The 16602-nt window shown below is 38.7% G+C and overlaps 1 protein-coding gene across 1 annotated transcript in view; it reads left to right on the plus strand.

Annotated features, from left to right (window-relative positions):
* LOC139424237 (uncharacterized) overlaps window positions 1–16602 on the plus strand; it is a 511968-nt gene that overhangs the window by 400083 nt on the left and 95283 nt on the right.

Genomic DNA, 16602 nt, shown 5'->3' on the forward strand with positions numbered 1-16602 from the left:
GAATTTTGAATTAAAATGTTGATTAACTATTGTTTATCAGCCCATTGCTAAGCTAGCTAACACTTCGGACGCAATAGCTAGCTAATGCTAATTGGCCAACTCGTCCTGCTTATCGGGTGTTTAGAGATCAACAACTCAACTAACAAGGCCTAGTTGTAGATTCAGTAATGCATCAGTTGTGAAGACCCGGACAGTTTTAAAATCATGAATTGGGGAACATGCTAGCCAGCTAAATACATTTCCCCCATTTGTTTCCAGGGACTAAATTGGGCACCTGTTCGCGTTTCACTCCATTGCAGTGACTTGGAAGGAGAAAACAGTCGTGCCCGTCTTGTTTGCAGGTAAGACATGTTAAAAAATAAATGCCATCTGATGAAATAGTGGCAAATGCAGCCAACTATTTTATTAGATCTAGGCTTGCAAGCCAGCCAAGTTATTTGTGCATTCTCTGTTGATGAGTCTGTTTAGCTACTTTGCTAGCTAGCAGCATGCAGTGTCTGATTGTGTTTGGTGTTACCAGTTAAAATGAAAGATTGTTTTTCTACTCTCATTCTAAACTGACCAAGCCTATGAAAAACTATTGCACATTTAATAAAGGTAGTTGAGGCTTCAGAAACACGAATCAGCACTGAGATTTGGTCAGTGAGGTTAATTTCTCCCCCCTTGTCTCTGCTTGTTCCACCTTGAAGGACACCTGACCCCGTCACCCTGCAGATGTAAGGAACTTGTTGTGAACCTCCCAGCCACCAGGATGATCCCCATATCCAAGGATGTTATTAAGGACTGTGCAATATCACAATGTTACGAATGGATTCACCAGTTATTGTTTATCATGCAGATTTGTCTGAACATCGTAATTTATGAAACTCATTCTTAAATACAGACATGCATTTCTGTCCCCGGGGAATTGCACTATGTGCACATCTTCAATTTAGATCACAATTATTTGAATGAGGTGTGAGTAAAGGGCTGGAACAGAAACGTGTAAACTCCTGTCCTGTGGATAAAAAACATCCTGTGGCGGTCATGACAAAATCATGTAGTGAACAATCTGATGAACGTTGGAGGTTCATCTCCTTGGAGATGTCACTCACGTGGGAATGACTTATTTTGTACAATGGACTGTGTATTAAGGACTCGTGCACAGGTACAGAAACAACTATAAAAGTGTAACATTTATTCCAAATTGCAAGTGATGCCTTCACGTGTTTTGGTTTTGAGAAATCAACAGAAGAAAGGCCTCAATAATATTACCATGTTGTATTAATTTAATTGAATATATATCCTATTTGATATGCATTTAAATATACTGAACACAAATATAAACACCTCATGCAACAAGTCAACTGTAAGTGCTGTTATTGTGAAGTGGAAATCAATGGCTCTGCCAGGAAGTGGTAGGTCACACAAGCTCACAGAACGGGACCGCTGAGTGCTGAAACAAATAGAGCGTAAAAATTGTCTTTCCTCGGTAGCAACACTCACTACCAAGTTCCAAACTGCCTCTGGAAGCAAAGTCAGCACAGGAAATGTTTTTGGGTGCTTCATGAAATGGGTTTCCATGGCCGACCATCCGCACACAAGTCTAACATCATTATGCACAATAATAAGTGTTGGCTGGAGTGGTGTAAAGCTCGCCGCCATTGGACTCTGGGGCAGTGGAAATGTGTTCTCTGGAGTGATGAATCACGCTTCACCATCTGGCAGTCCGACAGCCAACTGTAAAGTTCGGTGGAGGAGGAATAATGGTATGGGGCTGTTTCTCATGGTTCCTGCTAGGCCCCAAAGAACACAGACTGCGAGCCAGGCCTAATCACCCAACGTCACTATTGCTCGTGGCTAAATAGAAGCAAGTCACCGCAGCAATGTTTCAACATCTGGTGGAAAGCCTTCCCAGAAAAATGATGGGCTGTAATAGCAGCAAAGGGGGGACCAGCTCCATATTAATGCCCATGATTTTGGAATGAGATGTTTGACGAGCAGGTGTCCACATACTTTTGGTCATGTAGTGTATGTTAGTGCTGGGCTTGAACAGAAGTCTGCACATCCAGCATACCTTCAGGAGAAGGATTGGCCTGCTACAGTTGTGATACGTTTGTAGCTTACATTGTGTGTGACTTTTAACTTTGTTGTATACAACATTTGTCTAGTTAGAGAAACGGACGCCTCACAAGTCCTCAAGTGGCAGCTTCATTAAATAGTACCCGCAAAACACCAGTCTCAACGTCAACAGTGAAGAGGCGACTCTGGGATGTTCCTCTGTCCAGTGTCTGTGTTCTTTTGCCCATCTTAATCTTTTCTTTTTATTGGCCAGTCTGAGATATGGCTTTTTCTTTGCAACTCTGCCTAGAAGGCCAGCATCCCGGCGTCACCTCTTCACTGTTGACGTTGAGACTGGTGTTTTGCGCTGCCAGTGTGGCAGAGTCAGGAGTCAGACCTGAGCCAACTCCCCCCGTTTATCGTGAGGAGCCAAGGAGGAGCTCAGAACCAGAGCTGGTGTTGGAGGTGAGCGAAGCAGAGACTGTGAAGGAGTTAATGGGGAAATTGGAGGAGAGAGATATGAGGGAGTTGCTGGTTTGGTGCATGAGGCACGACATTCGCCCGACGAAGTGTGTCAGGGATTTAATGGCACCGGGGTCAGCTCTCCATACTCATCCTGAGGTGCGTGCTAGGGGTCTGGTGAAGACTGTGCCAGCCTCACGCACCAGGCCTCCTGTGCATCTCCCTAGCCTTGCACGTCCTGTGCCATCTCAGCACTACAGTGCTCCTAGCAGTGCTAACCGTGGCGGGCGTGATGCTGGTCAGGCACCGTGTTATGCGGTGGTTCGCACGGTGTCCCCAGTACGCGTGCTTAGCCCGGTGCGCTACATCCCAGCTCCCCACATCTGCCGGGCTAGGGTGGAGATCCAGCCAGGGCGGTTGGTGCCAGCCCTGCTCTCAAGATCTCCAGTACGCCTTCCCGGTCCGGTCCATCCTGTGCCACCTCCACACACCAGCCCTCCGGTGGCAGCTCCCCGCACCAGGCTTCCTGTGCGTGTCCTCGGCCCAGTGCCACCAGTGCCAGCACCACGCATCAGGCCTACAGTGCGTCCCGCCTGTCCGGCGCTGCTAGAGCCTTCCTCCTCTCCAGCGCAGCCGGAGTCTCCTGCTTGTTCGGCGCTGCCAGAGCTACTCAGTCCAGCGCTGCCAGAGCCTTCCTCTCCAGCGTTGCCGGAGCTTCCCGTCTGCCCAGCGCCGCCTGAGCCACCCGTCTGCCCAGCGCCGCCTGAGCCGCCCGTCTGCCCAGCGCCGCCCGTCTGCCCAGCGCCGCCAGTCTGCCCAGTGCCGCCAGTCTGCAAGGAGCCGCCAGTGCCGCCAGTCAGCCAGGGGCCGCCAGTCAGCCAGGGGCCACCAGTGCCGCCAGTCAGCCAGGGGCCGCCAGTCAGCCAGGGGCCGCCAGTGCCGCCAGTCAGCTAGGGGCCGCCAGTCAGCCAGGGGCCGCCAGTGCCGCCAGTCAGCCAGGGGCCGCCAGTCAGCCAGGTGCCGCCAGTCAGCCAGGGGCCGCCAGTCAGCCAGGGGCCGCCAGTGCCGCCAGTCAGCCAGGGGCTGCCAGTGCCGCCAGTCAGCCAGGGGCCGCTAGTGCCGCCAGTCAGCCAGGGGCTGCCAGTGCCGCCAGTCAGCCAGGGGCCGCTAGTGCCGCCAGGGGCCGCCAGTGTCACCAGTCAGCCAGGGGCCGCCAGTGCCGCCAGTCAGCCAGGGGCCGCCAGTCAGCCAGGGCCGCCAGTTAGCCAGGGGCCGCCAGTCAGCCAGGGGCCGCCAGTCCGCCAGGGGCCGCCAGTGCCGCCAGTCAGCCAGGGGCCGCCAGTGCCGCCAATCAGCCAGGGGCCGCCAGTCAGCCAGGGGCCGCCAGTCAGCCAGGGGCCGCCAGTGCCGCCAGTCAGCCAGGGGCCGCCAGTGCCGCCAGTCAGCCAGGGGCCGCCAGTGCCCCTCAGCCCAGAGGCGCCAGTGCCCCTCAGCCCAGAGGCGCCAGTGCCCCTCAGCCCAGAGGCGCCAGTGCCCCTCAGCCCAGAGGCGCCAGAGCCCCTCAGCCCAGAGGCGCCAGAGCCCCTCTGTCCCGAGCAGCTGCCCCTCTGTCCCGAGCAGCTGCCCCTCTGTCCCGAGCAGCTGCCCCTCAGTCCAGTGTCATTAAGTAGGGTCACCGTGGCTAGGAGGCCACGGAAGCGGACAAGGGAATGGTGATTCTAACTATATCGTGGGTATTATATGCTAGCGTCCTGGGAATGGTGATTCTAACTATATCGTGGTTATTATAGGCTAGCGTACTTGGAATGGTGATTCTAACTATATCGTGGGTATTATATGCTAGCGTACTGGGAATGGTGATTCTAACTATATCGTGGGTATTATAGGCTAGCGTACTGGGAATGGTTAGGCTAACTCGGATGCAGTTTCTTACACAGTTGCTGAGAGATGTGTGTAAACCACAGGCCTATTTATCTATTCCTGCTCTTCTCAAGCCCATTGTTGCATCTCCCTCCCTACAGCCTTACAAACAGAAAGAGAGACAACAAACACACTTTATAACTGGTGAAAAACTACACCTGATACTTAAATTAAGCAGGAAAAAGTCTCTATCATAACAGATGTGTAGCACTGTAAGACACGTGTTTCTCTGTTGTTGTTTTAAACCTGTTTTATTCTCAGGACCAGGACTATAACACTGAGTATTGGGGCCCAGGACAACAACATATCCTGGTCTCTATTCTCAGGACCAGGACTACAACACTGAGTATTGGGGCCCAGGCCAACAACATATCCTGGTCTCTATTCTCAGGACCAGGACTATAACACTGAGTATTGGGGCCCAGGCCAACAACATATCCTGGTCTCTATTCTCAGGACCAGGACTATAACACTATATTAAATCCTATAGTATACTATATTAAACCCTATATTATACTATATTAAACCCTATAGTATACTATATTAAACCCTATAGTATACTATATTAAACCCTATAGTATACTATATTAAACCCTATATTATACTATATTAAACCCTATAGTATACTATATTAAACCCTATAGTATACTATATTAAACCCTATAGTATACTATATTAAACCCTATAGTATACTATATTAAACCCTATAGTATACTATATTAAACCCTATAGTATACTATATTAAACCCTATAGTATACTATATTAAACCATATAGTATACTATATTAAACCCTATTGTATACTATATTAAACCCTATAGTATACTATATTAAACCCTATAGTATACTATATTAAACCCTATAGTATACTATATTAAACCCTATAGTAGACTATATTAAACCCTATAGTAGACCCTATAGTATACTATATTAAACCCTATAGTATACTATATTAAACCCTATAGTATACTATATTAAACCCTATAGTATACTATGTTAAACCCTATAGTATACTATATTAAACCCTATAGTATACTATATTAAACCCTATAGTATACTATATTAAACCCTATAGTATACTATATTAAACCCTATAGTATACTATATTAAACCCTATAGTATACTATATTAAACCCTATAGTAGACTATATTAAACCCTATAGTAGACCCTATAGTATACTATATTAAACCCTATAGTATACTATATTAAACCCTATAGTATACTATATTAAACCCTATAGTATACTATATTAAACCCTATAGTATACTATATTAAACCCTATAGTATACTATATTAAACCCTATAGTATACTATATTAAACCCTATAGTATACTATATTAAACCCTATAGTATACTATATTAAACCCTGTAGTATACTATATTAAACCCTGTAGTAAACTATATTAAACCCTATAGTATACTATATTAAACCCTATAGTATACTATATTAAACCCTATAGTATACTATATCAAACCCTATAGTATACTATATTAAACCCTATAGTATACTATATTAAACCCTATAGTAAACTATATTAAACCCTATAGTATACTATATTAAACCCTATAGTAAACTATATTAAACCCTATAGTATACTATATTAAACCCTATAGTAAACTATATTAAACCCTATAGTATACTATATTAAACCCTATAGTAGAGCCTATAGTATACTATATTAAACCCTATAGTATACTATATTAAACCCTATAGTATACTATATTAAACCCTATAGTAAACTATATTAAACCCTATAGTATACTATATTAAACCCTATAGTATACTATATTAAACCCTATAGTATACTATATTAAACCCTATAGTATACTATATTAAACCCTATAGTATACTATATTAAACCCTACAGTAAACTATATTAAACCCTATAGTAAACTATATTAAACCCTATAGTATACTATATTAAACCCTATAGTAGAGCCTATAGTATACTATATTAAACCCTATAGTATACTATATTAAACCCTATAGTATACTATATTAAACCCTATAGTAGAGCCTATAGTATACTATATTAAACCCTATAGTATACTATATTAAACCCTATAGTATACTATATTAAACCCTATAGTATACTATATTAAACCCTATAGTATACTATATTAAACCCTATAGTAAACTATATTAAACCCTATAGTAAACTATATTAAACCCTATAGTATACTATATTAAACCCTATAGTATACTATATTAAACCCTATAGTAAACTATATTAAACCCTATAGTATACTATATTAAACCCTATAGTATACTATATTAAACCCTATAGTAGAGCCTATAGTATACTATATTAAATCCTATAGTATACTATATTAAACCCTATAGTATACTATATTAAACCCTATAGTAGAGCCTATAGTATACTATATTAAACCCTATAGTATACTATATTAAACCCTATAGTATACTATATTAAACCCTATAGAAAACTATATTAAACCCTATAGTAAACTATATTAAACCCTATAGTAAACTATATTAAACCCTATAGTATACTATATTAAACCCTATAGTAGACCCTATAGTATACTATATTAAACCCTATAGTAAACTATATTAAACCCTATAGTATACTATATTAAACCCTATAGTAGAGCCTATAGTATACTATATTAAACCCTATAGTATACTATATTAAACCCTATAGTATACTATATTAAACCCTATAGTATACTATATTAAACCCTATAGTATACTATATTAAACCCTATAGTAAACTATATTAAACCCTATAGTAGACTATATTAAACCCTATAGTATACTATATTAAACCGTATAGTATACTATATTAAACCCTATAGTATACTATATTAAACCCTATAGTAGACTATATTAAACCCTATAGTAGACCCTATAGTATACTATATTAAACCCTATAGTATACTATATTAAACCCTATAGTAAACTATATTAAACCCTATAGTAGACTATATTAAACCCTATATTATACTGTATTAAACCCTATAGTATACTATATTAAACCCTATAGTAAACTATATTAAACCCTATAGTATACTATATTAAACCCTATAGTATACTATATTAAACCCTATAGTATACTATATTAAACCCTATAGTAGACCCTATAGTATACTATATTAAACCCTATAGTATACTATATTAAACCCTATAGTATACTATATTAAACCCTATAGTATACTATATTAAACCCTATAGTAAACTATATTAAACCCTATAGTATACTATATTAAACCCTATAGTAAACTATATTAAACCCTATAGTATACTATATTAAACCCTATAGTATACTATATTAAACCCTATAGTATACTATATTAAACCCTATAGTATACTATATTAAACCCTATAGTAAACTATATTAAACCCTATAGTATACTATATTAAACCCTATAGTATCCTATATTAAACCCTATAGTAGAACCTATAGTATACTATATTAAACCCTATAGTATACTATTTTAAACCCTGTATTAAACCCTGTAGTATACTATATTAAACCCTATAGTAGAGCCTATAGTATACTATATTAAACCCTATAGTATACTATATTAAACCCTATAGTATACTATATTAAACCCTGTATTAAACCCTATAGTATACTAAATTAAACCCTATAGTATACCATATTAAACCCTATAGTAGACCCTATAGTATACTATATTAAACCCTATAGTATACTATATTAAACCCTATAGTATACTATATTAAACCCTATAGTAGAGCCTATAGTATACTATATTAAACCCTATAGAATACTATATTAAGCCCTATCGTATACTATATTAAACCCTAGAGTAGACCCTATAGTATACTATATTAACCCCTATAGTATACTATATTAAACCCTATAGTATACTATGTTAAACCCTATAGTATACTATATTAAACCCTATAGTATACTATATTAAACCCTATAGTATACTATATTAAACCCTATAGTATACTATATTAAACCCTATAGTATACTATATTAAACCCTATAGTAGACTATATTAAACCCTATAGTAGACCCTATAGTATACTATATTAAACCCTATAGTATACTATATTAAACCCTATAGTATACTATATTAAACCCTATAGTATACTATATTAAACCCTATAGTATACTATATTAAACCCTATAGTATACTATATTAAACCCTATAGTATACTATATTAAACCCTATAGTATACTATATTAAACCCTATAGTATACTATATTAAACCCTATAGTATACTATATTAAACCCTGTAGTATACTATATTAAACCCTGTAGTAAACTATATTAAACCCTATAGTATACTATATTAAACCCTATAGTATACTATATTAAACCCTATAGTATACTATATTAAACCCTATAGTATACTATATTAAACCCTATAGTATACTATATTAAACCCTATAGTAAACTATATTAAACCCTATAGTATACTATATTAAACCCTATAGTAAACTATATTAAACCCTATAGTATACTATATTAAACCCTATAGTAAACTATATTAAACCCTATAGTATACTATATTAAACCCTATAGTAGAGCCTATAGTATACTATATTAAACCCTATAGTATACTATATTAAACCCTATAGTATACTATATTAAACCCTATAGTAAACTATATTAAACCCTATAGTATACTATATTAAACCCTATAGTATACTATATTAAACCCTATAGTATACTATATTAAACCCTATAGTATACTATATTAAACCCTATAGTATACTATATTAAACCCTACAGTAAACTATATTAAACCCTATAGTATACTATATTAAACCCTATAGTAAACTATATTAAACCCTATAGTATACTATATTAAACCCTATAGTAAACTATATTAAACCCTATAGTATACTATATTAAACCCTATAGTAGAGCCTATAGTATACTATATTAAACCCTATAGTATACTATATTAAACCCTATAGTATACTATATTAAACCCTATAGTAGAGCCTATAGTATACTATATTAAACCCTATAGTATACTATATTAAACCCTATTGTATACTATATTAAACCCTATAGTATACTATATTAAACCCTATAGTATACTATATTAAACCCTATAGTAAACTATATTAAACCCTATAGTAAACTATATTAAACCCTATAGTATACTATATTAAACCCTATAGTATACTATATTAAACCCTATAGTAAACTATATTAAACCCTATAGTATACTATATTAAACCCTATAGTATACTATATTAAACCCTATAGTAGAGCCTATAGTATACTATATTAAACCCTATAGTATACTATATTAAACCCTATAGTATACTATATTAAACCCTATAGTAGAGCCTATAGTATACTATATTAAACCCTATAGTATACTATATTAAACCCTATAGTATACTATATTAAACCCTATAGTAAACTATATTAAACCCTATAGTAAACTATATTAAACCCTATAGTAAACTATATTAAACCCTATAGTAAAATATATTAAACCCTGTAGTATACTATATTAAACCCTATAGTAGACACTATAGTATACTATATTAAACCCTATATTAAACTATATTAAACCCTATAGTAAACTATATTAAACCCTATAGTAAACTATATTAAACCCTATAGTATACTATATTAAACCCTATAGTAGACCCTATAGTATACTATATTAAACCCTATAGTAAACTATATTAAACCCTATAGTATACTATATTAAACCCTATAGTAGAGCCTATAGTATACTATATTAAACCCTATAGTATACTATATTAAACCCTATAGTATACTATATTAAACCCTATAGTATACTATATTAAACCCTATAGTATACTATATTAAACCCTATAGTAAACTATATTAAACCCTATAGTAGACTATATTAAACCCTATAGTATACTATATTAAACCCTATAGTATACTATATTAAACCCTATAGTATACTATATTAAACCCTATAGTAGACTATATTAAACCCTATAGTAGACCCTATAGTATACTATATTAAACCCTATAGTATACTATATTAAACCCTATAGTAAACTATATTAAACCCTATAGTAGACTATATTAAACCCTATATTATACTGTATTAAACCCTATAGTATACTATATTAAACCCTATAGTAAACTATATTAAACCCTATAGTATACTATATTAAACCCTATAGTATACTATATTAAACCCTATAGTATACTATATTAAACCCTATAGTATACTATATTAAACCCTATAGTAGACCCTATAGTATACTATATTAAACCCTATAGTATACTATATTAAACCCTATAGTATACTATATTAAACCCTATAGTAAACTATATTAAACCCTATAGTATACTATATTAAACCCTATAGTAAACTATATTAAACCCTATAGTATACTATATTAAACCCTATAGTATACTATATTAAACCCTATAGTATACTATATTAAACCCTATAGTATACTATATTAAACCCTATAGTAAACTATATTAAACCCTATAGTATACTATATTAAACCCTATAGTATCCTATATTAAACCCTATAGTAGAGCCTATAGTATACTATATTAAACCCTATAGTATACTATATTAAACCCTATAGTATACTATTTTAAACCCTGTATTAAACCCTATAGTATACTATATTAAACCCTATAGTAGAGCCTATAGTATACTATATTAAACCCTATAGTATACTATATTAAACCCTATAGTATACTATATTAAACCCTGTATTAAACCCTATAGTATACTAAATTAAACCCTATAGTATACCATATTAAACCCTATAGTAGACCCTATAGTATACTATATTAAACCCTATAGTATACTATATTAAACCCTATAGTATACTATATTAAACCCTATAGTAGAGCCTATAGTATACTATATTAAACCCTATATTATACTATGTTAAACCCTATAGTAGAGCCTATAGTATACTATATTAAACCCTATAGTATACTATATTAAACCCTATAGTATACTATATTAAACCCTATAGTAGAGCCTATAGTATACTATATTAAACCCTATAGTATACTATATTAAACCCTATAGTAGACCCTATAGTATACTATATTAAACCCTATAGTAGAGCCTATAGTATACTATATTAAACCCTATAGAATACTATATTAAGCCCTATCGTATACTATATTAAACCCTAGAGTAGACCCTATAGTATACTATATTAACCCCTATAGTATACTATATTAAACCCTATAGTAGACCAATATTTAGAATAAAAAGACAAAAATGAATTAAATATGAAATCAAATCAAAGTTTATTGGTCACACATATTTTGCATTGTTATTGCGGGTGTGTTGGTGTAGTGAAATGCTTGTTGATAGTCTTCTGCCGATAATAAGGCTTTTAAAGACAATTTTCCTGACGTTTGCAGAGATCACACTTGCGCTAAATGCTGCGGATGTTGGTTTAAATGAACTGTAAAATGAAAGTGCAGGATGCTTGTCCATAATTTGCTTGAATCCCAGGCAGAGTCATCTTATGTTCAGGTCGCCTGGTGTTCAGGCTTGCATCCAAAATGGCACCCGATTCCCTACATAGTGCACTAGAGTGAACAAAGTACCATTTGGGATGCATCAAAGATCATCTTGTGTTCAGGTCTTCTTAGTTCTGGGTTCGTTGACTGTTCTATAGAACACAGAGGAGACCTCCTCAGCTTCCTGTGAGAGAGGTCTGATGAGAAAGAAGATGCAATATGTCATCATCAATCCTCACTTCTGGGGTCTCATTTAAAGTTTCAAGTTTTGTTAGTCGTATGTACAGGACACTCATGGTGCACAGCATCCAACTAAATGCTTACTGGCAGGTTCCTTCTCAATAATGCAACAAGACATAATAACTTGGCCATTCTAACACCTGGATATGTTTATTTTTGAACCATTCCATTGTAGATTTTGCTTTATGTTTTGGATCATTGTCTTGTTGGAAGACAAATCTCCGTCCCAGTCTGTCTTTTGCAGACTCCATCAGGTTTTCTTCCAAAATGGTCCTGTATTTGGCTCCGGACTGGACGCCGTGCCTGGACTGGGCACCGGCGCAGAGGAAGGCTCCTGCCATGGAGCTCGACTGGACGCCGTGCCTGGACTGGGCACCGGCGCAGAGGAAGGCTCCTGCCATGGAGCTGGACTGGACGCCGTGCCTGGACTGGGCACCGGCACAGAGGAAGGCTTCTGCCATGGAGCGGGACTGGTTCCGGACTGTTGACCGTCGCTGGAGGTTCCAGACTGTTGACCGTCGCTGGAGGTTCCAGACTGTTGACCGTCGCTGGAGGTTCCAGACTGTTGACCGTCGCTGGAGGTTCCAGACTGTTGACCGTCGCTGGAGGTTCCAGACCGTTGACTGTCGCAGGAGATTCCGGACTGTGAACCGTCACAGGAAGCTCTGGACTGTGAACCGTCACAGGAAGCTCTGGACTGAACCGTCACAGGAACCGTCGTCACAGGAAGCTCTGGACTGGGAACCGTCACAGGAAGCTCTGGACTGGAAACCGTCACAGGAAGCTCTGGACTGGGAACCGTCGCCGGAAGCTCTGGACTGGGAACCGTCACAGGAAGCTCTGGACTGGGAACCGTCGCCGGATGCTCTGGACTACCAAATACTAATTGAGTGTATCTAAACTTCTGACCCACTGGGTATGTGATGAAAGATATATAAGCTGAAATAAATCACACTCTACTATTATTCTGACATTTTACATTCTTAAAATAAAGTGGTGATCCTAACTGACCTAAAACAGGGAATTTTTACTAGGATTAAATGTCATGATTTGTGAAAAACTGAGTTTAAATGTATTCGGCTAAGGTGTATGTAAACTTCCGACTTCAACTGTATGCATCTGTTGGTCACAGATACCTTAAAAAAAAACGGTAGTCAGTATCTGGTATGACCACCATTTGCCTCATGCAGTGCGGCATAAGATAAAGGATTTAATGTGTTTTTGTATTGAATACATGTGTCGTGGAAATTACTACCAAGGACTCAGTCAAACTTGAATTAATAATTATTTATTATCAGCCAGCTGGAGAGATTCCAACAAACTTAATGCACCATAGTACACATCGGTCAGGAGCTCTTTCGGTGCAGTCCCGTTAGTCCTCTTATATACTGCTTACACAGACAAGTTATATTTGAATGATTTACATTATTCATCATTAACATATGGTTCCTGCATGTAACTTATAGAACATATTCTGAGCGTTCTGCCAAAAGGTCTGAGGGGGTCATGACCGTCTCCCCTCATATCTCTACCTACAGGAATTAATGACAGTATGAGACAAGTACAATTCAAGGCTCTCTCTTCAGATAACATTTCCCCCACACATGAATATACAACTACCATTGGTGAAACATTTTATTATACATTATTTAATGGATAATATTAGATCATAAATTAAAAGATAGCTCTGAACACCTCCTCCCCCACCCCACCACACACAGCACTTCTACTCCAAGACGCTTGTAACATACGGATCCAGAGCTGCATATTATGCTACACATGTTACCATGGCAATCAGACTTACTAAAGTGTTAGAGAATGGGAGATGGATGACTGTTTACAAGATGTTTTCTATGTAAACTTTATTTAGGGATCTGGAACCGGTGCCAGAGAGAAGGGAGATGAAAGACGACATGTTTGTGCTTTCTGGTGTTTTATCAGTGACCCTGAACGAGCAAAGCTCTTTCCACACTGATCACAGCTATAAGGCTTCTCTCCTGTGTGTATGCATTGGTGTATAGTCAGGTCTCCTGATCGACTGAAGCTCTTCCCACACTGAACACAGCTATATGGCTTCTCTCCTGTGTGTATGCGTTGGTGTGCAGTCAGGTGTCCGTTGGTTCTTCCCACATTGATCACAGCTATAAGGCTTCTCTCCTGTGTGTATGCGTTGGTGTGCAGTCAGGGTTCCTGATTGATTGAAGCTCTTCCCACACTGATCACAGCTATAAGGCTTCGCTCCTGTGTGTATGAGTTGGTGTGTAGTCAGGTCTCCTGATCGACTGAAGCTCTTCCCACACTGAACACAGCTATATGGCTTCTCTCCTGTGTGTATGCGTTGGTGTGCAGTCAGGTGTCCTGATTGATGGAAGTTCTTCCCACATTGATCACAGCTATAAGGCTTCGCTCCTGTGTGTATGCGTTGGTGTAGAGTCAGGTCTCCTGATCGACTGAAGCTCTTTCCACAATGATCACAGCTATAAGGCTTCGCTCCTGTGTGTATGAGTTGGTGTCTAGTCAGAGATTCTGATCGACTGAAGCTCTTCCCACACTGATCACAGCTATAATGCTTCTCTCCTGTGTGCATGCGTTGGTGTTTGATCAGGTCTCCTGATCGACTGAAGCTCTTTCCACAATGATCACAGCTATAAGGCTTCTCTCCTGTGTGTATGCGTTGGTGTAGAGTCAGGTCTCCTGATCGACTGAAGCTCTTTCCACAATGATCACAGCTATAAGGCTTCTCTCCTGTGTGTATGAGTTGGTGTCTAGTCAGGGATTCTGATCGACTGAAGCTCTTCCCACACTGATCACAGCTATAATGCTTCTCTCCTGTGTGCATGCGTTGGTGTTTGATCAGGTCTCCTGATCGACTGAAGCTCTTTCCACAATGATCACAGCTATAAGGCTTCTCTCCTGTGTGTATGCGTTGGTGTAGAGTCAGGTCTCCTGATCGACTGAAGCTCTTTCCACAATGATCACAGCTATAAGGCTTCGCTCCTGTGTGTATGCGTTGGTGTGCAGTCAGGTGTTCTGATTGATTGAAGTTCTTCCCACATTGATCACAGCTATAAGGCTTCTCTCCTGTGTGTATGCGTTGGTGTAGAGTCAGGTCTCCTGATCGACTGAAGCTCTTTCCACAATGATCACAGCTATAAGGCTTCGCTCCTGTGTGTATGCGTTGGTGTGCAGTCAGGTGTCCTGATTGATTGAAGTTCTTCCCACATTGATCGCAGCTATAAGGCTTCTCTCCTGTGTGTATGCGTTGGTGTGCAGTCAGGGTTCCTGATTGATTGAAGCTCTTCCCACACTGATCACAGCTATAAGGCTTCGCTCCTGTGTGTATGAGTTGGTATGTAGTCAGGTCTCCTGATCGACTGAAGCTCTTCCCACACTGAACACAGCTATATGGCTTCTCTCCTGTGTGTATGCGTTGGTGTGCAGTCAGGTGTCCTGATTGATTGAAGTTCTTCCCACATTGATCACAGCTATAAGGCTTCGCTCCTGTGTGTATGAGTTGGTGTTTGATCAGGTCTCCTGATCGACTGAAGCTCTTCCCACACAGAACACAGCTATATGGCTTCTCTCCTGTGTGTATGCGTTGGTGTTTTCTGAGGGTTCCTAATTGACTGAAGCTCTTCCCACACTGAACACAGCTATAAGGCTTCTCTCCTGTGTGTTTGTGTTTGTGTTTAGTCTGGGCTCCTGACTGGTTTAAGTATTTCCCACAATCCAAGCAGGTATAAGGTCCCTCCCCTGAATTAATTCTCTGGTGAGATTTTAAGGTATTAGATGCATGCTCTAGAGTGTGAATTTGCTCATGATTTGTCAAGTCCTGTTTAGCCAAACTCTTCCCACAGTCAGAGCAGCAGTGTTGAGGTTTCTTCCCTGTACCTCTATGCTGGTGCTTCTTGAGGTGTTCTGATCTGGAGAGACTCTTCTCTTTCTTGTCAGCATCATGATGTTGTTGAGGCTCCCCAGATAAGCCCCTCCCTCTAAGAGAGCAACGATTAGGGATGTCCCCTGTGAAACAAAGGCATTGAATAGTTAGGTTTTGCAAATATGAGTCCGTAAACAGATGTGTCCTTCCATGAAATTAAGGCCTTTTGGGTCCCTTTCATATTTTCCAGCAGAAATTGTACATCAGTATTATATTTTAAATCATTGACATGCTTTGAAAGAACAATCTCTCTAATAAACCTGTTTACATGGACACATCTGAAATCAGGCTGATGGGACTTTGATAAACGCAGAAAATGGCTAATCAAAATAAACTTTCTACCACAGCCACTTATTTTTTATGAAGCAATAGGGAAAAATAAGGTTTGTATGTGCAAACTATTTCTAAGCTGCATATTTTCAGTTTTTCCTGAACTCACTGCATTCGGTCAAAATAATGTTTTGTGCTGCTTGTGTTAGCACACACACAGATTAAATACACCTCTATAACTCTGATTAAAGTGTTTACATGTCCTAATCATTCTAAAGAAT

Source organism: Oncorhynchus clarkii, chromosome 13 (assembly GCF_045791955.1).
Source record: "Oncorhynchus clarkii lewisi isolate Uvic-CL-2024 chromosome 13, UVic_Ocla_1.0, whole genome shotgun sequence".
Lineage (NCBI taxonomy): Eukaryota > Metazoa > Chordata > Actinopteri > Salmoniformes > Salmonidae > Oncorhynchus > Oncorhynchus clarkii.